The sequence below is a fragment of the Gavia stellata genome, chromosome 3, assembly GCF_030936135.1.
Source record: "Gavia stellata isolate bGavSte3 chromosome 3, bGavSte3.hap2, whole genome shotgun sequence".
In the NCBI taxonomy this organism is placed as follows: domain Eukaryota; kingdom Metazoa; phylum Chordata; class Aves; order Gaviiformes; family Gaviidae; genus Gavia; species Gavia stellata.
Genome location: NC_082596.1, coordinates 97,576,456 through 97,603,557, shown reverse-complemented (window position 1 = coordinate 97,603,557; position 27,102 = coordinate 97,576,456). Strand labels below are relative to the sequence as shown.

The following is a 27,102-nucleotide window of genomic DNA, read 5'->3' as shown; positions in this document are numbered from 1 at the left end:
TGTATGCAATGGAAGGATGATTCCCACTGTGGAGGGGATTCTGGGCTGAAATTGTATGGCCTGTCATAGGAATTAGCATAAGCCTAAAGGAGCGTAATTGTCCTTGCCGACCTTCAAAATCTCTGAATTTTTGCTTAAAGCCTTAAGTTGATTAATCTAGTTTATATTACATTTAAAGATATACCTATATGTTGAGGCACATGCATTTTAGCATAAAATATGAGTCCGGGGACTAGTACAAGGAGGTGTGTTTGTAGCTTTTTAGACGTTGCTCTGCTTCTTTTAAAGCAATTATGTAATGATCATTGGCTTCTTTTAGTAATAGACCAGTTACTGAAAGCAGGATGTTGTCCGTTTTGCCCATTTGGAAGAAAGTTGTGCAGTTGGTTTCCTTGCAAACCTCGGTCATCCTGCAGAGACTGGCTGAAGGGTTACTTTCATTTTCTGCAGGACGGGGGTGATGGGAGAGATACGTGGTGTTGCAGTCACTAGCTGTAGGCACCGAAGAGAAACCCTAGGTGTAAGATTGAGGAATGTTGGAAAAGACAGTATAATATCAAAATTGACAGTGGTTGTTGCTGGAAAATGAAACAGTTGAGTGCTAGCTTTGTCATGACAAATATTTGCAGGTTGAAAGCAGTTTTGTCCTTGGTCTGAGTAAACGCTGGAGAGATCAGACTGCACTGCAGCCCGTGTTAGTCCATGCCTGTGTATGTAAAGAGGCACAATATCCTAAATAAATCGGAGGTTTGGGGTTTTTTTCTGATTACAAACTCTGTTCACTAAAATTAATAAGACATACGTAGCCATATGCAGCATTGTGAATGTTCCATAAACTTAGCTTTCTTCCTGACGTCATTATCTCTCTGATATTATGAATCATATTAAGGAAAAATACCTTGTTTCGATCTTCCAGGGGAAAACCCCTTGCTCTATCTCACCTCTCCCCAAAAACCCCAGACACCTACTTGTCCTGTGTTATCTGAAGCAGATTTGAATGTTATCTGTACCTGAATCTACAGATAAACTTTTCCTGTCTTGCATAGGAACAAAATGTTGTCCCACTTTCTGTAGTTGCAATTTAGTAATATCACAAACAAGTTACAGTAGTAAACTGAATGTGTTAAAGAAATGGAACAGAGGAAAGATTACAATTTAATTCCCCAGAAAATATACCTAATATTATTCATAAGCAGAATGTAATTCACAGTAAGTAAAAATAAAGCTGTGTTTCAAACCAGCATAAGTAAAATAAACCTCCCTGGGCAAGACTATGCTTGGATTTGATACTAATGAATCTTGCAGAGTTGGCACTGCTGTGCCGAGTTTTAACATCAGATCCATTTGTTTACCTTTCTTGCCCGTCCAACATAATTTTTCATGGTCCAAGACAGATATTTTAGTTTGTTTTCTTTCTGGAGCATGCTATCTCTCTCTCAGTCTCCCTGCAGTAACGCCGGAATCCACTGGCCAGCTCCAGCTAAATTTAACAGACGGGTTGAGATCACGAAGACCTTGAACTCCTAGCAGTTTCATGAAACAGGCAGTTGGATGCAGGACAATGACAGAAACGAGTGACCTTTCTGAAGGAAAGGCTTGCCCGTGTTACCGCAGATGTGAGAGCACACCAGGGTACAAGCCGTTGCGAGAGCTCCCAGCACAGGGCTAGCTTTGCTCAGAGCGTGCATCTTACTGTGCATGGGGTTATGTACCCGCAAGAGGCAAAGCCACAAGAAATCACCCTTCATGGACTTGTCTCCTTATGGGACTACTTGGTCTTTTAAGGAGGGAGAATATCCTAACTCCCTTCACTTCTCCCACACTTGCCTAATAAATGTATTTTTAGGTTTCCAGCTTTCCTCTGCTCTAAAGCAACAGCACCTTCACTCTTGTTTCCCATGTTCTGCAGGAGGCAAATGGAGCCTGAGAGAGGCAAACAAAGTGACGTGACCAGGGCTATATCGGAGACCTAACACAGCCCTGGCTTGTGTAGCTGAGCTGGGAGGTTAGAGCCCAACCCGTGGGACCACTCACTTTTTCTGTCCTGTGCATAGAGTCCCTAGTGAATGCAGTTTAAACACACAGATCAGTTATTAAAAATTCTAGACCTTGTTAGATGGCTCTCGAAAATGCAAGATGAGGAGTTAGGCACAAAGTTGTGCTGTCTTAAAAATTAACCACATTAGAAACCGTGTCCCTGGCTGGTTTAATACACAGAAACAATTATCTTTGAAGGAAACGAACACAGATCCACAGTGCTTTGAAGAGAGAGGACGAACGGCATGGTAGCAGTTGTGACAGGGCCCAGCTTCCTCTACTGACTTTGCCCTTTTCATTCATGAAAATGGACAGCGGTGGTGAAGTGAGACTGTGGATTTTACACATACTTCCTCTACGCTTGGGCTTCCTGCTCGCAGTGAGCTCGGAGTTGTCTCCTGCCTGGAGGACCAGCAGAAGGCACGTGAAGGAAGACAGAAGCTTTCAAGAAGTATTCGAGTACTAGGAGAGCATGTCCCTTGCCCTCGGCCAGGTCCTCAGCACAGTGGTCAGTGTCACTCTTGCTCACGGATTTGCTGCCTGGTCCAGGACTGTTTAACAAAACTTGAACAACAAGGTTTAGTTGGTTTCCTGCACCGGGAATGCAAGGAGGTGTCCATCACAAGGTATTTCTCAGCAACTTCCAGTGAAACTCTTGAGTGTTGTGCTCTTGTTACTGTGAGGGACAACCAGCTTATGAGGAAAAGATCCTTCTCCCCTTCCTAACAATGTTTTCAACACATGTGGGTTGTGTAGACAGGTGGCTTCTAGCCACTGGCCTACAGACCTCCATGTGGCCTGCAAACCTCCGTAGGATCAGCAGGTACTTCTTAATAGGTGGCAAAAGATAACTGAGAAAGTTGGACATCACAGGATTCTTAGCCTTTCATGCACTGAAAAAAGGTGTGATGACTGTCTTACTACTTCAATTAGTTATGGGATCATTTTAATGACGTTTGGAAAGAGAACATAAGATCCACTGTGAGAAAAAATACCAGAGGATATTTGACATAAGCTCAGATGACAACATAGTCACCTTAAAAAGCACCACTGCCTAAAATTTTCTGCTGGCTGTTTTTACAACTAATGCCTAAAGTTTATTATTTTTCATGGGGTTTAGTGGGGGAAAGGTAGTACTTCTTTCTGTATTTTTATCCAGTTTGTTTTACTTTTTCCTTTACTATTTTGGTGCAGGACAAAGAGAAAATACTTTAGAGAGTAGAAGAATGCATTGTAAAACTACAGAAATTAGGTTAGTTACTGTAGCTGAAACTACTTTGATCTATTTTCTCTTCTCCACATTCTTCACTTCAAGACGCTCTTGCTGCTACCACTATTACACTGTTGCAATATTACAGTAGAATATCATAATACCACCTTCTTCTTTGGTGGCATAAAGATGAATGACAGCAGAATATTTGGGTTTTATGATTATGCCTACACTAGCAAGTAGTGTGGACCAACTGGAGAGTATCTGTGTAGTGAAAAACTTGGTGCTGGGGTCCTGAGGGTCACACCAGGCACATTTCAGGGTTGCTTTTACTTCTGAGCAGTCTGGTGCTGCTGACTGCCTGCTCTGGAGAATGTGATGCTTCTAGTTTAGTTCCTCCCAAGAGGGATTCAGTTCACATGCTCCAGGACCACCCCACAATGCAACCAAAAGCCCAGGCAGGACGGATTCTCTGGAGACTTGCTTCAAAAGCTACATGCTTGATGTCAACAAAAGCAATAAGGTGGCCGTGCCCTATAGGGACCTTGTGGGACGAAGGGGTGGAAAGGAAGGTGTGTTTCGGTAGTCTGATCTTGTAGTTGTACCAGTTAGTAAAACACATTTCATAATTTTTCTTTCTTAATGTTCGTTCTTCCCTTTTCCTCGTAGTTATTACTGAAAGGGGAAGGTTGGTGTGAGTAGGCCTCAGAGAAGGAAGGCTGTTTTGAGAAGTTAGAAAGAAGAAATCCTCAACCGAAAGAAGGATCGTATCTTCTTTAAGGAGCTTATACAATGCCACGGGCACATTAGATGCATAACCAGTAATGACCCATGTCTAGCAGTTTGTGCTTGACTTGGGGACAGGAGTGTGTGCCCCTGGAGACAGTGCTCATGCCCTTAAATTATAGACCGTGGTCAGATACTGCACTGAACTGAGGCTGTTGGTCGTCATAAGACACTGGCTGGGCATCCTTTATTTAAAGGTGCGTAGGCTCTTTCTGGTGTGCGTCCTGAAGCAGAGAAGGAACATGTGGCATGGTGAGATGTAATGTCATGTTACTGCTAGCTTGACTTGGAAGAACATATGATGTTACCTAAGAGAGTAGGTGCGAGAGCCGGTCTGGCAGATGTTGACAGTCTTGCTTTCTGGATCTGACAGTTGGCAGCCCAGAGAGCCTACTACCAAACCCGGTACTTGCTGAAGTGCTCACCTCATGATTTGTGCTGAAGAAAAGGAAGTAGAAGTAGAGACGACAGAAGCAGTAGTATGATGTGGGGTTTTTTAAAAAGAAAAGTCTGAACAAGTAGACTTACACAAAAGCTTCATCTTTCTCAGTGTCCTGTCTCTCCTTGATTGAAGGAGTAAATCTGGCTACAAAAGTCAACCAGCTTTGGTAGCCAACCAACTCACTGAATCCAGGCAGAGGACAACATTTCTTCCTCTGCCTGGAAGATTTTAGTTGCTGGCTAAGCTGCTGGCATAGTCCTGCTCATCTCAGAAAGCAAGACCAAACTACAGTGGTGCCAGGATGGTTGTGGCTTAGTCAAATTTCTGTTCCAAAAAAAGTTATGGTCAGGCCTCCAAAGTTCCCTGCAACAAAGGTCACCACAGGTTTCTGCTGAAGCGTCCTGTACTCTGTGGCATTGGAGATACGTAAATGTATAAGGAATATTGATTGTTCAATCTTTCATCTCAAAATCCAGCCTTATATAGCTAGAAGGTAGGTGAGCTGGAGTAAGTAAAGCAGAAGGTAATAGGAGAAAAAATACCACTCATCTGTCCCAAAGAATATGAAATATCTTTTTTTTTTTTCCAGAGCCCTTGCATTTGAAGAGCTCAGTATGTATCTGGACATTGCAAAGCGTGCCATACGTCATTTTCTTAACATCTCTTTCTAAACTATATGTGCCCTTTAGCAGAGAGACACACTAACCTGTTGCTTTTCGTGGGCAAAACATTGAAGTTTTACAAAAGGATGTTACTGTCCAGACCGACTTGGCCAGTGAGAGAGTGGGTGGGTGGTATTCAGCTCTTCATCCGTTGGCATTCTTGGTTTTCAGAAGCCGGGAGCCAAGGAGGGTTGCGCCTCGGTGAGCACAGGCAGTTGTGTGGCAGGGTCATCTGCTGCAGGACGAGGCCACTGACTCGTGGTGCAGTCAGTCTCGGACCTTCATGCTACGCGCAGACGCTGGGATTTAAGAGGGTGCGCCTGGTGAGGCCGGGGTGATTACAACTTGGAAAGACCTAATACCCCTCCGGGTAAGCAGGAGAGCGTGGCTCTGCGTCACTTTTTAATGATAAACAGGCTGCGTCAAGGCACAGGGGCAGTGAGCGAGGGCAGGCAGCCCTAGCTCCAAAAATCATGAGATAAAGTCACTCTCGGCTCTTACAGAAAGAGAGGACTTTATGGTGTTTGTGCTTACGAGCAGAAGGCAAGAAAAAGACTAAATATCAAGTGGGAGCGTGTGCCTGAGCCTGCCAGATCCTTGGCAGAGGCAAGGGAGGGCAGTAAGCCCGTTTCTGTGAGACCGGGGAAGAGTCCCTGTCCCCGTGAGAGGAGGCGCGCAGAGAGCCTGGTGCCACCGTTTCTCCAGCCGTCATAGCTAGTCCCAAAAATGAGATCCTATTTTAGCAATCCACTTTGCTCTGATCTGGCCTTGGCTCCGTTCCATCACACGTGGTGGTACCACGGTGGTTTTGTCCGGGCCCACCCCGGAGCCCTTGGGGATGGCGAGGGAGGTTGGCCGTCGTGCCTGTTGCCCAGGCTTTGAGGTGGACAAGCCTGCCCAAATCCAAAAACATGAGCCCAGTCTTTCTCTGTTGTTTGTCCTGGGCTTTGATTTATTTCTTTACTTCATTCTTTGTTTCCACTGCCGTGGCTTTTCATCAGTTCTGATCAGAGTTAAGGCATGCTAACGTAGCGAATGTACAAGTTGACTAGAATGGAAAAATCAGCTCAGTCTGTTCAGCTCCATTGGCCTTACGAGAGAGGCACCACTGCAAAATGAGCGAAGGCTGGGGGACAAGAGGGGTCCCATTGGTGGCATTTTATCAGGCTGCTACTTTTACGATATTTGAGGTTTTCTTAAGGTCCCAGGCTGCCAAAGCAAAGGGTATTGTCTGTCTCAGCTTTACTGAAAAGCCAAATATTTTTGCCTTCTGAGAGCAGACCAGCACAGCACCTGTGGCGGTGCTGTGGCTCCAAAGCCAGAAAGCAGAGAAAAAGACCCGGTGATTTTTGTCCAGTCTCGTAGCTTTTGAGGGATGTACTGCATTTTGGGGAGATGTGTGCTGATCAACCGTCATTTAATTCTTGGGGGTCAGCAGTACAGCGTGCTGCAGGTGTGGTGTACTGCTGTTTTCGGGGGACGCTGGCCGGATTCGGCTTCTTTGCCCCTAGCAGGGTTAACACTGCGTGTATGGGAGGAGGAAGGGGGACTTGTACTTCAGAGTGAGCCTTCATTCGGCTCGCTGGGGGCTAGAGAGGCCAAGCACCGCCTCATTTATTGCACCGGGAAGAATTAAAGAGCTGACAAAATACTCCTTTAATTTCTTTGAAGTTGCATTCCTTTCTCCAGAAGGGGGAGAGTGGAGTAGTTGACTGCTGGGAGGAATGTGCTTAATTCCGGACTGTCCTTCCTTCCTCCCAGACACTATGGAGAAAAATCAAGACATTTAGCAATGGACTGTAAAAATCTACTCGCATGTATTTTTGCAAAGTCCAGCATATCTGGCTGTCGAGTGAGGCTTTGTACGTGCGACTGAATAGTTCTGTTTTAAGAGTTCGCAGTGGTTTTTGATACCATTCAGGTTACTGAGCAAGTATCATAAAGGCACAGAGGTGCAAGCCGTGAGTGGACAGTGACTGCAGGAAGAGCACACGTGTGTATGGCTGCTCCTTTCTGACCGTGAAATTTGGCTCACAGTATCATGATGTAGCAAAAAAAAAAAGGGCAGAACCTGTTTAAAGTATTTTTGTTACACTGAATTTTTATTGTTTCATCCTCCACTGTGTAAATTGTTACCCTTTTTTCAGAAAGCCAAAAAATGTCCTCCATCGCAGTTAAATCTCTTTTCATTTGGCAAACCCTGATTTGCTGCTTCTGTTTCTGTAAGGATCAGATGGGTAATGGAAGCTGTACAGCAAATTAATGTATGCTACTTGAGATAGTAAAATGCAGGGCTACAATGGGCCTTTTTTCAGCAGCTGTAAAGCTGTTGTGTGACTACAGTGAATCCATTCAGTCTCCCCCACGCTTGCTGGGAGCACCCAGGAGAAGGCAGTCGTACTAGTGAAATGACTATCCAGCAAAACAGTTTGAGGGACGTGCTGATGACTCACTCCTCGTTTTGGTTTACAGGGTCTTTTTCTGTGGACGTGAAGTTTCAGCCTCACATGAGTTAGAAGATCTGTAACTTTGTCCGCGTTACCAGGTTATCCACTGAATCAGCATGGGTGTTGTGTGTTCCTCACATCAGCCCTCTGGGATGGGGGAATACTGTTATCTTTGCTGTAGAGGAAGGGGAAACTGAGGCACGGGAAAATTGGGGTTAAGTGACAATGTGCATTAGGAGCCAAACTGTCATACTTTAGTTGCACTGTAGAAGCTCAAGGGTCATTCAGAGCTATTTCGGCCCTTCAGGAAGTGTCACATAGCATTTGCCCATAGGTCATGCAAAAAGCCTGGAGGATTGCTGGGAATCTGTCCCTCAAACAACACTATCTGTCTCTTTAAAGAGAGCATTAAAAATGTAAGTATGTAAGTGAGAACAGGAGGATTTTATGCTGATTTTGATCTTAAAATAGAATCCCCGGCCACCTTGTATTTGAGTCGAGGCAGAACCTCGTTGATTCAGCAGGGTGACACTCCGTAAAATAATCCCTTTAACACTTTTCTTAAATTAAGAATGGTTTCTAGGTGGCATGAGTCATGGACAGAGTGTCCTCGTTTCGCTTTGAACTTTCAGCCTTCTCTGGATTTGTGTCACAGCTTTAGAGGGCTTTGTCCTCTTCCTGCAAGTCTGTAGGCTTGGCTGTTGCAACCTTTACTCACGTTGAGTGAGAGCAGGCTCCTTGAAGCAAGCAGCAACACCACGTAAGCGAGAACAAGCATGGGGGAGTGGGGGAGCAGAGCGATTTAAACGGCGTATTTTGGATTTGTTCGTACCGTAAGCAGCTTCAGGGAGTGGTGACGTGGGCGCAGTCTCTGTGCAGGTGTCAAGGGAAGCCCACTTTCCCCCTTATTTGTCTGTTGGTCTTTGCTCTGAGTTTTGGGTGGGGGGGTGTGTGTGTGGGAATAAACTGCGATGTAGAAATCTGTACTTTTTGAATTTCTGACCGCTTTTGGAAAAGTTGTATTTTCTGAAGTACGTACAGCCGCAGAAGGCTGTGGATAACGTCTCTGTTTCTTAATTAAAAGCAATGGAAAATATTATTCAGAGCTGTCTGTCTGTCCTAGCTGAGGGAGAAGACCAAAGCAGTCTGGTTTACGTGCACGCAAGGTCTAATCCTCCTCTTTGCAGTGTTGCGAAAGTTTGTTGGCTTCCGTGGGGATAGTCACAGGTGTAGCCCCCGGAATGGTTGTCTTTCAGGCTTTTTGCAGAGCAAGAAATGGATATAGTTGTTGGTCCTAAAAATTGTTTGTAGAGAAATAACTGGGATGCCTGTAATCCAGAGGGGCCACGCAAATGCAAGACTGCGCTCTCAGAGGGAAAGTGAACTCTGCACTGGCTGGCAGCGTTTGCTTCTCATAGCCAGGGGATTTTCCTGCTGACAGAGCCTGGTTTGGAGGCTTACGTACCCAGCCAGCTCCTGGCCTGCCGTGCTGCAGGTACGGGAGAGGGAGGAGGGCGAAACGGGGCGGCGAGAACGCGTTCTGGTAGCAGCGCTCACTGAAAATTCAAAACCCTTCAGCCCTTTTTTGGTGATGGTGGAGAATGTCAAAATTGATTGTATTAGAGACCTGCCAGTTTCTCTTACTCATTTGCTTTATCACTCCTCCTCCCTTCCTTCCTCTCTCGTCAGCCGGGCTGGGTTTTGCAGTGCTAACGCTGCCTTGCCTCTCCAGCACGGCTACTACTTCCCCCACGCCGCTACTACAGAAATACTACAGTAACTCAGCGAAGATTTAGGGAGTTGGCTGTATACGTATTATTAGTGGTAATAACAGTAGTAGTAATAATAATAAAACTGGTGATTGCTCTCCCATGTAACAGTTTGATACTTTACAGAATGATTTTTCTTCTGATTCGTATCTCTGGGCTTTCTTCCCTTCTCACCTTCATAGATTTGTGGAGTCTGGTATATACTGGATTGTGCTTTAAAGGAATACTTTGTGGTGTACTGTCTCACAGTTTTTAAAAATAACATGTTTTTGAATGGTCTAAAGTAGTGGGGGTTTGGTGGTTTTTTTGTTGTTTTTTTTTTTTTTTTTAAAGTACAGCCCACAGAAGAGCATTCATGCTGTTTCTGCTGGGGGGAGTTATCACACTTGCTTTAGATAATGAAATATACATTGGAGAAAGGTCAGGGATTTCCCCTGAGCCACCCACCAGTCGCTTGAAATGACATTTTCATTCTGTGTTTCTTGTTTTGTTTTTGTTCAAGATCCTGGAGCACAGGGAAAGAGTTTTAATGCAAAACATCAGAAAAAAAAGGCTGCAACATCTCCTGTGAGAGAGGGGGGAAAAAGGAGATTTACAATCGCATCTTGAAACACTTATGTGATTTGAGGTAAGTGATTGGAGGGTCTTGTCATAAGTTACAGTTAGTTTGTAATTAAATCAATCATTATTTACCTCTGAGTGTCGTGATATTTCTATCGAAGGCAATAAAAACAGATGGGAGGGGGAGGGAGAGAACTTTAATGGCAAACCCAGAAACAGCAGTTAAAATATGGAACACACTTGTCTTCTTGAAAATGGGCCCCATGAGGTCCAATCCTGCAAACAGGCAATCATTCTAACATTTATAAGGGTTAAACCCTGTTTAAATCAATGAGACTATTCTCCCTGAAAGTTAGGCATGTGCCTAAATTTTTCCAAGTTTGGAATCTGTATCATATGGGAACTCTGCAGAAGAAAGCTATTGAAGAACATACAACGCACAGCCAGAAGAATGCATATCCAGTTCTCGCACTGTTGGTGATAATGTCATGAGTAATCTGATTTTACAGCATTCTTAAGTGATATTTTTGTATTAAGTACACAGTTCTCATTTTTATGTTTAAACACCTCATTGAAATACCACACTTAACAGACCCTGTAAATCCTACACCAGCTTTAATAATATGTCTGCCTTATTTGCTTCATCAGTGTGTCTGTGAACAAGTAGAGTTTAAAGAAAATAATGTCCCCTTTCATAACTGAAGTTGCAAATTGCACTTGGATATTTGAACAGCAGCTGAACTCAGAGTTCTCTGACTGAGGCTGAATTGTGTTGTCTTGAGTTAATTTTTTTTGATAAAGGCAGTCACGGGGAAAAACTCACCTTTTCCCTCCAGTCTTCATTTTTTTGTTTTCATTTCTCTCATTAGAAAAGAATGACCTCTGAGTCGTCTTTGTCTAGTAAAGAGAAAATGTTACGGTTGTAAAACTCTCTTAACTACTAAAAATGCTGTATAAATGAAAACTAAAACCAACCAGCTTCTTCCTTAAATAAAATTTTCAAATTATTTATTCCTTTTTGCCCCACGAGTGTGCTGAAGGAGACAAAATTACTCTAAGAAACCTGCAGAATCAAAAGGACACACGTAACATGGAAGAAACAGGGGATGCAGTCCCACGAATGTGCAGAACATCAAAACCCTTTGGCTGGTGGCATTTGCAGACATTTGTTGCTTACCAGGTTTCAGAAGAGAGGAGAGCATAGTTGGCCCCTGGTGATTGCTCTGTATTTGCTTTGTAGGAATAGAGCTATTAAGTTTCTTTTGAAATCAACAGGCTCGCTGCAGGGAGCTAAATATTTCCTTTCTGGTCAGTGGACAAGAGCCATTGCTTGGGAAATTGTAATAGTCCCGTAGGCATTTGTCCTGATTTTATCCAAAAAGTTCGAAACTTGTGCAAATCAGTATAGCCAGCTCCTTTTTACGTGCAGGTCTTGCACTAGGGACTGTGAGCCCAAACAGGAATACAAGAGTCTTTCAGTAGGAGACTGAGGCGATTTTTGTAGTTGTGAAATGAGGTATTAATGCAAATCTGTCTGAAACCGCTGCTGTACTGTTCTTACCCTCCCCTCTCTGCCCCCATCCCTGCGGCTCAGGTGGGGAAATGGCTTGCTCTCTGGAGCGAGCCCTGTTTCAGGCGTAGGGTGACAGCCCTGGCCAAACCCGTGATCGCTCTCAGCCCACCTTTGCTTTCCCTCCGTCCCACTCTCCAGGTGGCAAGCATTCCTCCTCAGCTCTGCAGAGCATAAATCAAAATACTTTTATTCCTGTCTTTTTTTCATTGACGTCAGGCTAGGATAACGTGCATGGTTCTCCTTTCGCAGCTGCCTTCTTGTTGCTCTCTGAGGAGGCGCATGTTGAAGTTCAGGCGAAGGTATCTTCGTAGCATCTCTGTGGCCTTTATAATCATTTGATCAGCTCTCTGTTGCAGTCACAAAATTATTGAATCTCGTTTAGTTTTCTTTGCATTGGAGAGTGCAGGAGCTCATTGGCAGAGTATTAAAGAAAGGGAAGTTCTTTGGTGGCGAGAGACACATGTTAAGATATATTCAATTGTACTGCTACTCCTGCACTTTCTTGATTATTCTTTTAGCACGTGAAGAAATAATGCCCCCGTTTGCGTGCCCGGAGAAGGTCCTGTGGTGTGTGCCAGGGAGTTACGTGGGTGCTGGGCTGAGCAGGCGGAGGGACCGACTTTCTCCTGCCTTGTGTTTTTCACTGGGAGTGAATACAGGGGACTGAGCCTGCCCCCATTAAACACATGCCTGTTTTGTTTTGCCTTTCTCTGCTCTTCTTTCAGCTGTCAGCGTGCCATGTTCAGATGGCAGTGATCAGTCACAAATTGTCCCCTGTCCATGCTCCTCAGCTCTCCTAAACCATTAGTTTTGTGGAGCTCTTCAACAAAGATGGCACCGGTTCGATTTTTTTTTTCTTTTTTTTTTTTCCTTTTCTTTCCTCTAGCTAATGGAAAAAGAGGTTGTTTGTTTGTTTGTGTTTTCCTCTCAAGTCAGCTGCATTAGTTCCCAAAGCAACTTGTGTTAAGTGGAAATGAGGCTTTGATAATACGTGTGCTTGCTGGAGACTCGCTTAGATTTTTTTTTTTTTTAGTTTTTTCCCCCCTGTATATAGATCTTTTCAATGCGGCGCCTCTATTGTAAAGCAGAAGAAAAGTGCACGGGCTGCCAGGCACATAATGGAATTGTTCATTTGTTTCTGCAAGTGTGTGTGAGCCTTTGTAAAGAGGAGGTGGTGGGGACAGAGAATGGAGACCTTTGCTGCGGGGAGCCGGGAGAGTGTGGTGGCACAGCCCAGGGCGTCATTGCGGTGGGATGTGGCTGTGCCCGCTCTGCTCAGTGCTGGTGGGCATTACCTGGGGCTTGCACGGCTTCTCACGTCACGTGAAAATGGGTGAAGCTTACGCAGCCATTGACTATGCTGGCTGTAAACCGCATAAAGCAAAATATTCGAAAGCTGTAATATTTCCAACACTTTCCTTAAACCATGTGCATTGGCTTTCAAACGAGTGATGTAAATATGAACCATGCCAATACTGTGCTTCCTTGCTGCGAGGATATTTATTACAAAGGACATATAGTGTAAGTCATTTTAGTATGGAGTAGGTAAGAGCTTGAACCAAAGCCTTGGATCCAAGCCCACCAGCAGCTTTGGAAAAGGCAGGATCCAGATCTGAAGTCAGTGGTTCACGCAGTTTCTAGTAGTGTGGTTTTAACTTACTCCATAAAACTCCAGAAGTTTTAAATTGAGGCTTTTAAACAAGTTCTTGTCTTTTTCTCACCCACTGTTCTCCTCTGCTTTAGAAAGTTACTGTGAAAGCACACCAGCCATTTTCTCCAAGCCGCTGTGGCCAGGACACACCAGCTCCGGGAGTGGAGAGGGGCCTCTCCCCTGTTAAACAGCCATTTGCTTTTTTTCCAGAGGAGTTTTCCTTCTGAGTTAGACCTCCCTTCTGGAAGAAGGTCTTTGGAGTCACGGTGGAGGCTTTGGAGGCAGGACCTTGAAGCTTCGCAGACTCTAGGAAACAGTTGATCAGCCTGGCACGGAGCAAACCAGGCCACAGTGGCTGGACTCCCCACCTCCGAAAAAGCCCTTTCTCATGATAGCATAGCTGAATTACAGACATGAAGAAGTACGGCATTGTAAACAAGAAGTTCATAAAGCTTAAGCTTTTCTTTCCTTTCGAGATACAGATCTCTGTTCTAATTCTTTGCCTTCTCCTTTGCCCTTGGACACAACATTTTTAGGGCTTTTCAGTCTCTAGCTGTGCATTTACTAGAGACATCTGGTGACATGTTACTTCACACATCTGTTACATACGTCAGAGAGTCAAATCCAGCACCCAGAGACTTTGCGTGGATTTGCAGCACTCCCTGTGCGACTTTGAATCCATAAACCAATGAATGGCTTATGAGGACACAAAAATGAAGTATTTAAATCTACTGCATATATTACTGCGGTTTGTTGCATATATATTGCATATATATACCACAGTCCCCTTTGTGTTGGGCAGAGAAAAGCTGGTACGGGAAAGATGAGAAGTGCTGGTGAACGGGGAAGTATTTAGGTATGGCAGTTAATTTGCTCCCTCCTAAAAAGAGGAGGCTGAGGGGAGACCTTATCGCTCTCTACAACTACCTGAAAGGGGGTTGCAGAGAGGTGGGTGTTGGTCTCTTCTCCCAAGTGACGAGTGACAGGACAAGAGGAAATAGCCTCAAGTTGCACCAGGGGAGGTTCAGGCTGGATATTAGGAAAAAGTTCTTCACTGAGAGAGTAGTGAAACATTGGAATAGGCTGCCCAGGGAGGTGGTAGAGTCACCCTCCCTGGAGATATTCAAGGAGCATGTGGATGTGGCATTGTGGGATGTAGCTTGATGGACATGGTGCTGTGTGGTGTTGGGTGGGTTGTGGCTTGTTGTTGTTGTGTGGTGGGTTTTTGTTTTTGGGTTTTGTGTTTTTTTTTTTTTTTTTTTTTTTTTCCCCCCCAGGTTGGTCTTGATGATCTTACAGGTCTTTTCCAACCGTAGTGATTCTGTGATTCTGTGAAAAACATCATCTTTCTGGATAGCAGTATGAAAAACAGTTTTCATGGGGATTCGAACATCTCTAAAAGATAGTGGCCAAACAGCTGATGATGTGTATTTCGAACTTAACTTCAGAGTTGTCGAACTGTGGGGAGATGCCAGATACCTGAGGGAGCATTGATAGCTGAGGCAGAGCTTGGGCTTTGCAGTTTTGTCCGGAGAATCTGTACTGTTCGCAGCCTGTATAGGAAGTATGAGTTAGAAATAAGTTTCTTTGATTTGAACAGTGTTTCCTTCTGAACTAACCTCACTGTTCAGGGTTCTGCATTTCTTTTTCTCTGGTTGCTAGTTCTGCACGTGCATAAAGTTTGGAGAAAACACGTGGCTCCTTAGCTGGTCTTTTTTCATGATACATGTAGAAACCAAATAAGATAGATGTTATTTCTACAAATGATGAACTAGGACTACTGACTTGTGTGCCAGTGAGCAGACTGAGTTAATAGTAACTTTTCACGTTTTTCCGTTTGCCCTGGTGGGACTGTGCTCTATGCTGGCAGTCCTTGGGTAGAGCAGTCGAGAAGAGCGTGGCCAATAAACTCATGTGCGTGCTGTCTTCTGTTTTGCTGAGACGTAGCGGAGCAACTGCTTGCTCTCTAGGGAGGCAAATGATAGCCATCCTAACGGCAGCGTATGCCAGCCGATACTTGGGAGCCTTTTGCTAGCCCGCTGTTAAAACCTGTTGGCAGAGTATAAGAGGGGGTTAGCGCAGAGGAGCTGGAATGGGGAAGATTTTGTTGAATATGAGAGATTGTGAAAATGCAAATTTGGCAGAAGGCGCGCTATGGCAAGAGCCCGAACCCAGACCAAGCGGTGTGCTTCCCCTCTGCTAGAGGGCTTGGCAGCTGGAGCCCGTGGGGGAGCCCTGTGCTGCCCAGCAGCGGTCCTTCGTGCCCCGACGGGAGGGAGCCGTGGGTGCGAGGAGGGGCTGTCCCAAGGGCTCACGGACCCCATGGCCCACCCGCCCTCTCTGCAGCGAGGAATCCTTCAGCAGCCGGCCGCCCTCTCCTCCCCTGGCTCTCTGCGATGTGCTTGCTGTGGGCAGGGTGCTGCAGCTGCTTTGTTTGAAATGATAATATTTTACGCTGTTACTGTGGAATACTGCAGTATTTTTTGTAATTACGGGCTGCATGCCAGTAATGTACAATAACATTTTGCTCTTCCTGTGCTGTTGCTACTGTAGGCATTTGTTCCAATTTGGGCTGCATTTGCAGTACGTGGTATTTTTTTTTTTCTAGACTCTGCTCATTATCTAGTGTAGATATTTTTGGATTATTCATTTCTACCCACGTCTGTCCGTACAAATCTATCTCAGAAAGCGCTTCAGAGAGTGGCAGTCTCCGTTGAACAAGCAATTGTTGTGGCTTTCAGTGTTACGTTCTTGTGAAAATATGAGGCAAGAATGAGATGAAAATGAAGATGAAAATTGCTTTGTAAGTTTAAAAACGGCTATGGTTTTAGAAATGTTTGAGGCAGATACAAGGCTAAGCCTTTCTTTGACTGATGGTAAGCGTATTTAGCACTAAAGTCCCAGTCTGCACCAAGCCGTAGGTGGCTGAAACCTCTGGGATGGCAGAATCTGGGAGGCACTTACCATTGTCGGAGCCTGTAATGATTCTCCGCAGTTTTCGTTTTAACTAATAATTTTTTAAAATTTTATTTCCAGAGGAAAGTAATCATGACTTGGAAAACGGTCAGTAGCCTTCATGCCAACGATTGTTTATTAACGTTGTCATGGTCTGGAGATGAAATTTTTGTGAAAGGGAAATTAAAGTCCTAGACCTCAGAGTTCACAGCTAGTCAGCCCGCATGCAGTTTGTTTCTGGAAGGTAAAAGTCAAGTCTAAAAGGAGACGAAGGAGGCACAACACAAAGGAGACAATTAATTTGTTTTCTGGTGAATTTGGAATAAAAGAGCGTGTTATACAAAAAGGTTTGCACTTTTCTCGCGTGTAGTTTTAGTGTCCTTTTACTGTGCTGACTCACCAAACTACTTCAGTTTCAGTCTGCATTTGGTTTAAATTACCTCAGAGGCCTGCATTTGTATGCTGCTCTGTAAAGTGCTTCTCGTCTGCTATCCAGATTTTTATTTTTTTTTTTTTTGTTTGGCATTTCGACTGACTTGTCTTTTTTCATTTTCCAGGTCTCTGTTTTACTAACATTTGAAACCAATCCCCCTGTTTGCCTACTTGGGCCCTGTGATGGGCAAAAGCCATGTTGCAGCAGCAGATAGCACAAGGAGTGAATCACTGCTTTCTGCCTTTCCGTTAGATTACCTAAACCACTATGCATAAATACTGCTTTATGTGCGATACAGCAGCATGATTATCTCACTGCATTGACGGAACAGTGCTGGAAGTGAATATAATTCTTCTTCTACTGCATCTTTAATGAGCTACAATTAAAAATAGTGTGTTGGCGTGCCAGAGTAGATGTGTTATTCTCAGAACTTTATTGAAGCCATTTCGGCTGTTGGACTTAGTTGACATCATGTTGTTCCGAAAACCTTAAGAATTGAACAGCAGAAAAATCTGCTATGTTGGGTGAAAGTGAACTGGACAGTAAAATCCGTCGACTGAAAAGATTCAGGTCTGTACTGACTGTGAAAGCCTGCTTTTTGTCTGTCTTTGAGGGTGAATTTTTTACTATACAGTAAAAATAATAAAAAAAAGTCACAAAGCAGCAGGTTTCTACAGAGCTCCAGTTAGGTCCCAGGTCTCTTGACACCTGTGGCAGCAAGTCTGAGTCACAGATAGCACAAAGCTGTGAAGCCTAATACTCTCAGTATTGAAAAGCACACCTACGTAGGAGTTTAATTTCAAGTGCCTCTTTTAGCTCTGGGGTTCCCCCCCCACCCCCCCCACCCCCCAAACTAACAAAATTTAAGAGTCACTGTTAAAATTTTGCAGAGAAAAATTTTTCAGCGCTTGTGGCTTTGTGAGGGATTGACATCACTTAGAGATCAGAAAATAGCACTGTCAGTTTTAGCTTGACGGCATTCCAGTCTCTCCTCCAAAAACCTGATGAATAACAATGGATGAGTCAAAGATTTCTTGGAATTTTTTTATTCCCCCTCCCCCCCCCCCCACCTTGTGCAATTCCATTGCCATTTTTAGCATGGAGGGCAGTTCTCCAAAGAATGTCTGTGTGCTTGAACTGTGATTTCTTGAAAATTCAGAACAAAATCGAGTTGAGTGTCAGATGACAAAAATCGTATGTTTCCGTGCATTTTGGTAACATGACGTGAGCTTTATTGAAGAATCCACAGTAAAAGGCAGGAGGCGTTGATAGAGAGGTGTTGCATATCTGCTTCAGCAGCGTGGAGATCTCCCTATCATGCTGCTTCGTTATGTTGTGATGAGTTTTTGCTCAATTATTTTCTGTGTTTTATCAGCTGTGCTCAGGGAAGTTGCCTGACAAAACAAATTATTACTGGATTGGGAGACTTGGACCAGCTTGAAGCACTTGTTGAACCACAGCATCCTTCTGTCTTTGCCTCAGTTTTCCCTGTGAAAAACGAGGATTATGTCTCTTCTGTATTTTTAGCAGGATGTTGAGAGTAGAAAGACTAAGGACAGAGAATTGTGCCGATACTACTGTTACCTAAGTGATGTGGTATGTTTAAGATAAGCAGTGTTGTCAGCTGTTCTGGGCAAAACCACTGGGGTTGCCATGAGTGAAATTTTTAACTCTGAGTATTGGGTTTTTTTAATTGCAGAAGTGGCCTGTATCAGGCGTATTCTGACATGTCAGAATGAAATGTGTGAAGTATGAAAAATTAAGCTGCTGAAAAGAAATGTGAGGGGAAAACAGGTTAAAGTGATCGTAAAGGGAGGAGCTGTACATTCTTCTTCTGCAATGGATAGCTTCTATTTTACTTTAAAAAAGGCAAAAAAAAGAGAAAAGGAAAAATGCAAGTGTCCCCTTAAGAGCTGCTGTGTCAAATTTGAAGAATGATTTGAATTCAGTCATTAAGGTGTGAAATGGAGGGATTTTAGTTCTGCCTTAAATTATGCATCTCAAATTAACCTTAGCTGCAGAGTCTCTGCTGACGCCCCCGTAATGACACATTATTGGTACTAATGGCTTCTTTGTGACTTGAGATACAAACAGACATTCTAGACAGAAACATTTCGGCTTTGAACTAAATAAGATGCACGGCATGCATTTCCACCTTGGGTTTCTAGTGACAAAGCCCTGCTCTCCTGGTGGCTGGTGTTCATGAGCTCTTCTTTCCAGCTTCCATGCACTGCTCCTTGTCCTGGCAGGCGAGGGCAGCTGGGGGAAAATCTGCTTCGCAAGCTTGGAAGAGCAGGAGAGCAGTAAATTTGGAGTGTGGAGCCCGGCCAGAAGCCAAGCGCTGTAGAGAAGCAGGACAAAGACTGGGATGTGGGCAGTGGGACTGGGAGGGGGGACTTCCAGTAGATGATAATCTCGGGAGGAAAAGGACCCAAAATTGTGAGGGAAATGGAGAAGAGATGCCAGGACTTAAGGAGGAAGTTGCTAAATAAGGGAGGGGTGAGATTAATAAATAATATAAGCAGTAGTGGTTTGTTAACCCTTTATGTGCCCTGCTGACATGAAAAAGGGCCGTATTTGTGGAGCTTTGTGCACTTAAGTCTCCCTTCTGAAGCTCGTCATCATCGTTTGAAAGACTCCACCTCTACCCAGAGTTCTACTCACGGGTTTTGCAGCTTTCTTTTTGCTACTGGTGTCTCTCCTGGGACAAGAATGATCGTTACTACTTGCACGTAGCTACTGGGTGGGCAGCCCGAACGTGGCTGTGAGTGAGCGAGAATGGCATAGCCTGGGGAGCTGCATACAGAAGATGCGCAGTTTTACATGTTGATGAAAAAGGAGGAGTGGCTCGGCAAAGCAGGCCCAGCATTCAGACCCTGGCTTCTCTTCCCAAAGATATTCACTAGCTCATTGTTTTATCCTCATTTTCTCAGTGGGATGTCAAGATGTGGGATATTGGCTGCCTCCCCTTTCAAGCCGCAGCTCTGGGAATTCGCTTGTTGGCTATGGCAGAAGTGATGGAGAGATGCTTCTGCCCCATGGTTGTGTCGTGTGGTCTGTTACAGGCGGTGCGACATTGCGTGACTTTCTGTAATGGGTCTGCTCTCAGCAGAGAGTGCTGGGGAGCGCGTAATCTTGTGGTATTCTGGATCCAAAGCAGGATGGCATTTGAGTATGTAGAATCAAATACAAAGAAGTATTCAGATGCCTCCTTTGTATTCCTCAAAGGAAAGATGTTCCTGAACTGGGAACCAAGACTTCAAAAAAAAAAAAAAAAGGTGACTATACTATACGTCACATTTACTAATGCATTGGAGATATTTGTATGAATAATTAAAACACCATTTAGGATTGCTACAGTAATAGAACAGAATGTGTTTTGTCATTTTTCTTTTCTGTTCCTTTTTGTTGATTGATGAATTTATTGATTTCTTCCATTAATTTAGAGTAGGTATCCTAAACATTATTGCAAATTAGCAAGGCTCTGCTTTATGTTAATAAGCTGTTGAGAGCACTAATGGAATGAAAAGAAGTCAGAATTCAATAATAAAGATTTGAAAAATTGAGGCCTAGAACGCCTATCTAGTATTTTGCAGCAAATAGGTTTCTAAAATGTTAGAGCCTTTGTTTGTCCTAATTGTTAATTAAAAAAAAAAAATCAGTTGATACTCATTATGAATAGCCTAATAGCACATTGGAAAAAATGGAAAATAAAGGCAACAACCTACCTCAGATTTTCCATTATATTTATAGTTAACTGTAAGCTGGTTGGAGTCAGTGGGAATACGTTGTGTGAACTGGAGGGCAGAACTTCACCATTAGAGGCAGCAGTCCTTCTGCAACCATGCAGGAAAAAATACAAACTTCTGAAACTGAGCTCTGAAATAGACAGGTGTGATCCAAGAGACCTGAAGTAGCAATTGTATTAGATTTTACACACGTGCACGCAAAATCTTTGCGTATTTCTTAGCTCAATTGGCTTCTGATTTATGTATTTGATTTTTCCTTTTATTTACCTTTAATTCATTAACCTGTTTTATCATGTTTTTTCCTGCCTTCAGAAATACCTGGTTTATGAATATTCTAGAATGTGTGTTAAATATGAACACTTAACAATCGTTAGGTCAGTGTTGTTATGATCCTTTTTCAGAGCCGTATTTCTCCGTTTTCCAGCTACAATGGACAATTTGTCATAACACTTGAATTAGTAGCGTATGTTTTGTATGGTACTATTGTTGTAGCCATGCTTGGAATATGTGTTTTTATACGTGTTTTTGGGCCCAGTTTTGGATGCAGTAATATGATGACTGGTACTGAATGGTACTTAATCCATTGGGTTGTGTTATCTCCTGAGGGTTTGTGACACGACGTGTCTGATGGTATGCATTGACCTTCTCCTGGTTGTGCGTCTTGCTGTGTTCTCTGAGTTTATTTGTCATTGTACACATTATTAACATCACGGGAATTGTCATCGATGACAAAGCATGAAATACAGTGGGTGCTTGGGATGCATTGATTTTTTTGTTTTTTATTCTTTGGTTTGGATATGGTGTGAGCGGGGTGTGTTTCGTGTTTTTTCTTTCTCATTGATGAGCAATGGGAGGGGAGCGGCGCTGTCAATCAAGGCCTCTGCTCATCCCCACGAGCCCTGTGCTAATAGCAATACGTACTTACTTCTTACCTAGCGTTTTTCCAAGGCTTTGCAAAAAGGAGCTCATCCTTTGTAGTGTCTAGCAGCTCTCCTGCAGGCGTGTGTCCCTGAACAACGTTTTCTTTAGGGCAGGGGTTGGCCCCCCCGCGTTACTCGGGCTGTTGGCTGCCTCAGTTGGGAAGCAGAGTCGTGCCGTCAGAGGCACGTGCTTCTGCCTACCAGCGATGCCCAGACTTTACTGGGGGTAAAGAATTAGTCTGGCTATAGACACGGCCACTCATTAGTCTAAGTTTTAGCCCTGATTCTAGGGAACGGTTATTGCTCCGGGCTTAATTTGAGGTGCCTTGCTCTGTTGCCATAATACAAAGTGAGCTATAGAAGTTGTCTGCTGCGCAGGGGGATGTAGAATAGCTGTCTCAATATGGAAAGTACTGCATGAAATTGTTCCACTTACTGTTGTTAGATGTAACAGCTACAATGACTATAATGAAAGGTATTAGAGGAGAAAAAAATCGTATTATTTCAGTTAGTTTACTTTGTGCATATTTGACAGCCCTCTGTGTATAGTCAGTTCCATAATTTCCTGGGATAGTCAGATTTCTCTTTATTTGTGTGGCTCTTTCTCTCAGCAATAAGGGAAAGAAAATACATTAAGGATCAGAAAACGTGGCTGTAAAGCCAGGAAAAATTGTCGGCAACCTCAAGAAGAGATCTAAGTACGTGGAACTGCTTTTGACTCATCTTCCAAAAGCAACTCAGTTCCGGAATAACGGTGCCCTTTCGGGCTACATTTCAAGACGGTATGATTGTACTCAGACAGGAATTATAATGATCGATAGCAGGCCCAACACATCCTTTCTTCTCATGACAGGTTCGCTGGTTGCCACCAGAGCAATAATAGCGCACTGGTCAGCAGAAACACTAGAAGCAGTAATCATGGATTCTTGTCTCCATCGTAGCTGTGTTTAGGGTTACGCTGTTTGTTGTGGTGGGTTTGCACCCGTAGTCCATGGGGAAGGAGAGTTGTTCTCCCCGTTCACCTTCCCCTCTCTTGCTTTTACGCTTCCACCTTGAGTTGGGGCTGGGCTGTTTGGTGTCTTTCCAGGGACAGAGCAGGGCAGGGAGAGCATGCCTAGCCAAAAAGATAAGAGGAATAGGCCATGTTCAGATACTAGTGTTTTACAAGGTCCGTTTTTTTTCCTGCGTATCCTGCTTAGGAACTAGTAAGGAGCAACATTTTCCCTGTGTGTGTATCAGGAGCCCTTCTGCTTCGGGGCCGTGGTGGAGCTGAGCACGGGGTTTCTTTCTCTCGAGGGAAGGCCCCGTGCTTTTGCTGTCTTTTGGCAACCTGACACGGCAGCGAGTCAGTAACCTGTGTGCATGGTGGTGTCTTTTTTTTTTCCGTCTGCCTTCCTCGGTTAGCTGAAGCTCTGTGACTTTTTAACCCGCTGTCCATAGCTGTTGTTTTACAAGCTCATTAAGGTGGCCGGGATGGTGACGGCAGCAGTCCTGCCACCCCCCACCCTGTGGGTACTCATTAGATGGCTTCCTTGTGCTGACATAAGCGTTGTGTAGTTGTGCTCTGAGCCAGGTCTGGGAAAGGAGCCAAGTCAAAAATAATCCCTCAAAAAAAAAAAAGTATGTTTTCAGCAGGATCTGTTCCCGGACCTAGCTCACCATCATTCTCACACCGGCTTGGAAAGCACGAGGGCTTCTAGTGGCATGGGGGGAGGTGGTCAGGGGTGCTGCCTGCTCGCGTGGCGTCGGGCTGAGGGAACGGGGCTCTCACGAGCGTGCTGCCTGTCCTTCCTCCGGTCTGTCGGCCCAGCTGCGCTTCCAGTAACTTCCAAAGCTGCGAGGCAGTCTGCGGCTAAATTTACTTGAAAGGCAGTGTTTGAAGGTGTGGAGACCCCTTGAGCTCAGCGCTACGTGGTGGCTGGTAGACAGACCCACGTCAGCTCTCCCCACTGATAAGAAGTTGTCAGCAAGGGCTCAGCTGCTGACCACGGGGTACCGTCCCGCTGTCCCCATTTGGGTTGAGTCGCACCCATTTTGGGGGGGGTCGACTGTTGAACAGGCGACGGGAGAAGAGTGCAAAGCGCTCTCTGGGAGCGACTGTTCATTTCAGGGGGCAGGAACGGTTCCTCCTGGGTCCGGACTGCCTGGGGGGCTGCACTTCAGTTGTGGGATGCTTTTGTTTTCTGTGTTGGTTTTTTTTCTTTTGAATTCCCTCTAGGAATTGAAATTTCTGGAAGCTGGGGAAGTTGGGAGGCGAGACTCCCTTCAGTTTTTATTTGGGTGGCCAACTATTTAACCCTGAAGTCAAACAGGTCTTTCTAGCCCTACCTCTGCGTAGCTTCCCTTGAACACCCGCTGGCATCTCGGTGCCCTGCTGGGTCCAGCTTCCGTCCCCACGGGGCTGTGCCCCTCTTTCACCTGCCCGTCCCACCGCGCTGCATGGGCAGCCCTGCTCTGCACCACCGCCGAGGAGCTAACACGAAGACACACATTGTGGTTTCCTGCTGTTTTGCTTTGTAACCAGTCCACTGGTAAATATAGCTTGTGTGTGGTTATAAATTCATTCTCTCGTTACGGGCGGTTGTTGTGCAATAATTATGTAGAAATTATGACCGAGGATTGTTGTGGATGAGGGTTTTGTTTTGTTTATTTATTTATTTATTTTTGCACTTGACGTGCCCTGCAGTGGGAAGGGTAAGCTTTGGTATCTGCCCTAACTAAGAACAAGTCCAGAAGCAGGCGTTGGGATTCAGTGTGGGCAGAGGCACCATGTCACGGGCTGCTGACTTTTATGTGGCTCCCTTTGTGTGGCTACACGGGCACTGCGAGGCAAATTGGGACCCGTGCTATTCAGACACCTTTTTATTCTTGCTTTACTCTGTGGGCAGACATGCTGTCCCTCCCTGCAGGTTTGGTACTGTACATGTGTTTATTCTGAAATAACACCCTCCGGTCTCTTTGGAGGTGTCGACGGTGCACCTCCTGAAGCCATTGTGTCTCTGGCTGCTGCCAGTCCTGCTCCCTGGGCAGGGTCCTCCAGGTCCTGCTGCCTGGCCGAGGCCGTGGGCTTACGGTCTCTGCCCCCAGCAGAAGTGCTCAGGTCCTGCTCCCCAGAGGTCTTCCCTTCAGATGAGGTCCCTCGCTCTGTTCGGATATGGAATGAAAATAAGGGTGGGGTTTTTGTTGGTTTTTTTCCCCCCTATTCCTTTATTTAAAATTCCAGTCAAGCAGATCCAGAACAACACTGCTTGTCCCTGCTGCGTTCTCATTTTCCTCCCATCCCTCCTTTAATTTTACGTTATGCCTGGCGCCGTGTTTGCAGGCCATGTGTGTCCTTTGAACGCTGAAGAAGCTATGCCAAAAGGAAGCCTTCCTCTCCTCCCCTCCTCCCATCGCGGAGCCGCTTTTAGATAATCGCAATTAGTATATAATGCGGAGCAAACCCCAAACTGAAGTTCATGGGTGAGCGTCTGCAAATTTCCCGAGCGCTTCAGAAATGCTTGCATTTGGTCTTTGCTTTTGCTCTTTCAACCTGCAGCAGTTCCTTGAGTCCAAAACGGCCGCTCCTGCTCTGGGAGGTGTTCGTAACCCAAATTTGCCTACCGCGCCTCGCCGCTGGCAGGGTGCCGTGGCTCAGCCAGGGCCTCTGCACGGAGGAAGGTGGAGCTGCCCGTCATTGTGTTACGGTGCTCGGCAGAAGCAAGACAGGGGAATAAGCGGCTTCAGAAGCGTGCTGGAGTAGGAGAAGCCCTTTGGCTGTGTCGCCGGGGAGAGGCGGGCAGGTTGCCTGCCGCAGGCTGATGGGAGTGCGAGAAGTAAAACTCGTCCCCTTAACCAAGAAGTGGGAGCGTTACTTCTTGTCATTGCGAACCGCGGAGAAGAGGGGCACGCTGCTGGGCCAGCACGCCCCGCGGCTGCCGTGCGGGGGGCTAGCGTCAGCTGCGGGCTCAGCCGGAGGGATCGCTGCTGTGCTGGGCTTGAGTTTTCAAGGGGGATATCATCCGTGGAGAAGGGTGACAGGTGCCTTTTGGGTCCCTTCCCCTTCAGCCTCCGAGAAGTGTCTTGTGCGTTAAACCGGGTTTCTGACCTCATTTCTCAAAGGAGTTTTAAATGGGGAGAAATAGGAGTATTAATTAGCGCCTCATTAAGTACTTGTAGTCAAGTATGATAATTTTCTTGAAAGGATAATGTATTAGATGAATAAAAATACTCTCCATTAAAAAATGAATACAAAGTCATTTTAAACCACAAAGATTATTGTACATTTCTGAAAAATTAATGTGATTAAAGCAAAATATATTTAATAAATTAAAAAGACCCTGTTAGGCTGTTTAACTTGTTGATCTCTAATTAATTATTCTTAAATCTAGTGCTTCAGGACTTCAACCTTACCTGCAGGGACAGGAAATAATTTTTCCCCCACTTCATTTTTTTGGCTTGTAATTATTAGGTTTGAGTAGTGGATGTGGTGGTTTTCCTTTTTTTTTCCCCTCTTTTTTTTTTTTTCCTGATGTCTTTCTCAGAGATTGGCCGCAATGAAAGATGAGACCTTAGACAGGGTAGAGTGGTGATCAGAAATGATACGGAGATTTCTTTGATGCGTTTGATTAATGTGACTTACCCATGTGCTGATTTCTAGATCTGGAGCTGAGAAGAAATATTTTCAAGGATATTTCCTCCTGTCCCTTTTGTCTGTGACATGGTATAGGTCGTGTCTGCTAGGATCACATAGGCTTCCTTCAGTTACTTCGCATGACTTCACACAAGTTAAATTAATTTTTTCCACACGTAGTTTGCCCCTTAGATTAGTTTTGGATTAGGCATTTCCTTGAGTCTCTACTGAGCTGCTTCACATTCAACTGCTTAATGAGAATTGCTCTGTACGTTGTGGAAGACAATAAAGGAAATGGTTGGAGCTGGAGACATAACCCAGATCTGTGGGTTTGCCACAGTCACTGATCAAGTTCATGTATTTATTTAGGGAGGACATAACCAGTGATAAGAAAGCTCAGTGTACAACAGAGCAGGTACCAGGTTTACAGCAGCCTATTTAAAAAACGTTGGGTTTTGTGGCATTAGGAATGAAGGCACTTCCTCACCAGACTCATCACAAACATTGCAAGTGTTTTATCTCCTCTTGACTGGCGCGTTCCCTTGGTAGGGATCTCTACAGGGCAGTTGTCTGGTACCTGAGTCCTCCCAAAGACTTGTTCCTCATAACAAGTCTGCGGTACAGATTCAGAGAATGCTAGCAGTTAGTTCTCAAGGTTTACTAGTTTACTATTTTTTATGTTTTTAGGTACCTGAGATCCATATGACCTTTTGAAAATATTATTAAAAGTTGCCCAACAGGCTAAAATATACTATCTGGGAGTTTGGGTACCATACTATGCTTTCTCAAGTGCCTTCTGAACTCTCAGGCTGTTTGAGGATGATCACTGCCAGTTTTCTTTCATCACAGGACACATCTTTTAAGTATTCTTCGTGTCTAAGCAGACAGCCTTAGCGTCTGATTCTCCACCCTCGTATTGTCCTTTCAGCTTTGCTGCTCTTGTCCTGTTGCAGCTTTGCCAAGCTTAGGCAATTGGGGTGCTGCCTTCTGGCGATAGCAGCCTCGATTTCTGTTGTATCTAAAGGCGCTTTTCTCAGCAGAGCCATTACAGACATTGTGCCCCCACCAGCCATCTCGTTCAGGCAGTGTATGTGTGAGAAAGACATTTTCCTTGTCTTAGGGACACTTGCAGAGCCTGCAGTGGCTGGATAATTGCCTATTGAAGGCTCTGAGGCATCTGTCCTTTTGTTTGAGAAGATGATGGTGGCCAGGGCTTCTTGGTGGTGTATGAAAATAGCTACAGTAGATAGCTCCAGAGTTCAAGGAGCCTGTCGTCTGTGTGGAGCGGTGCTCCC

At 44.8% G+C, this 27,102-nt stretch overlaps 1 protein-coding gene across 2 annotated transcripts in view; it reads left to right on the top strand.

Annotated features, from left to right (window-relative positions):
* The window catches only part of ATXN1 (ataxin 1), a 211,905-nt gene that overhangs the window by 45,087 nt on the left and 139,716 nt on the right, over positions 1-27,102 (top strand). For both annotated transcript variants that reach the window (XM_059815402.1, XM_059815403.1), the window contains exon 2: positions 9,856-9,981. The gene's annotated coding sequence lies outside the window, so the exon portion shown is untranslated. The remainder of the gene's footprint in view (positions 1-9,855; positions 9,982-27,102) is intronic.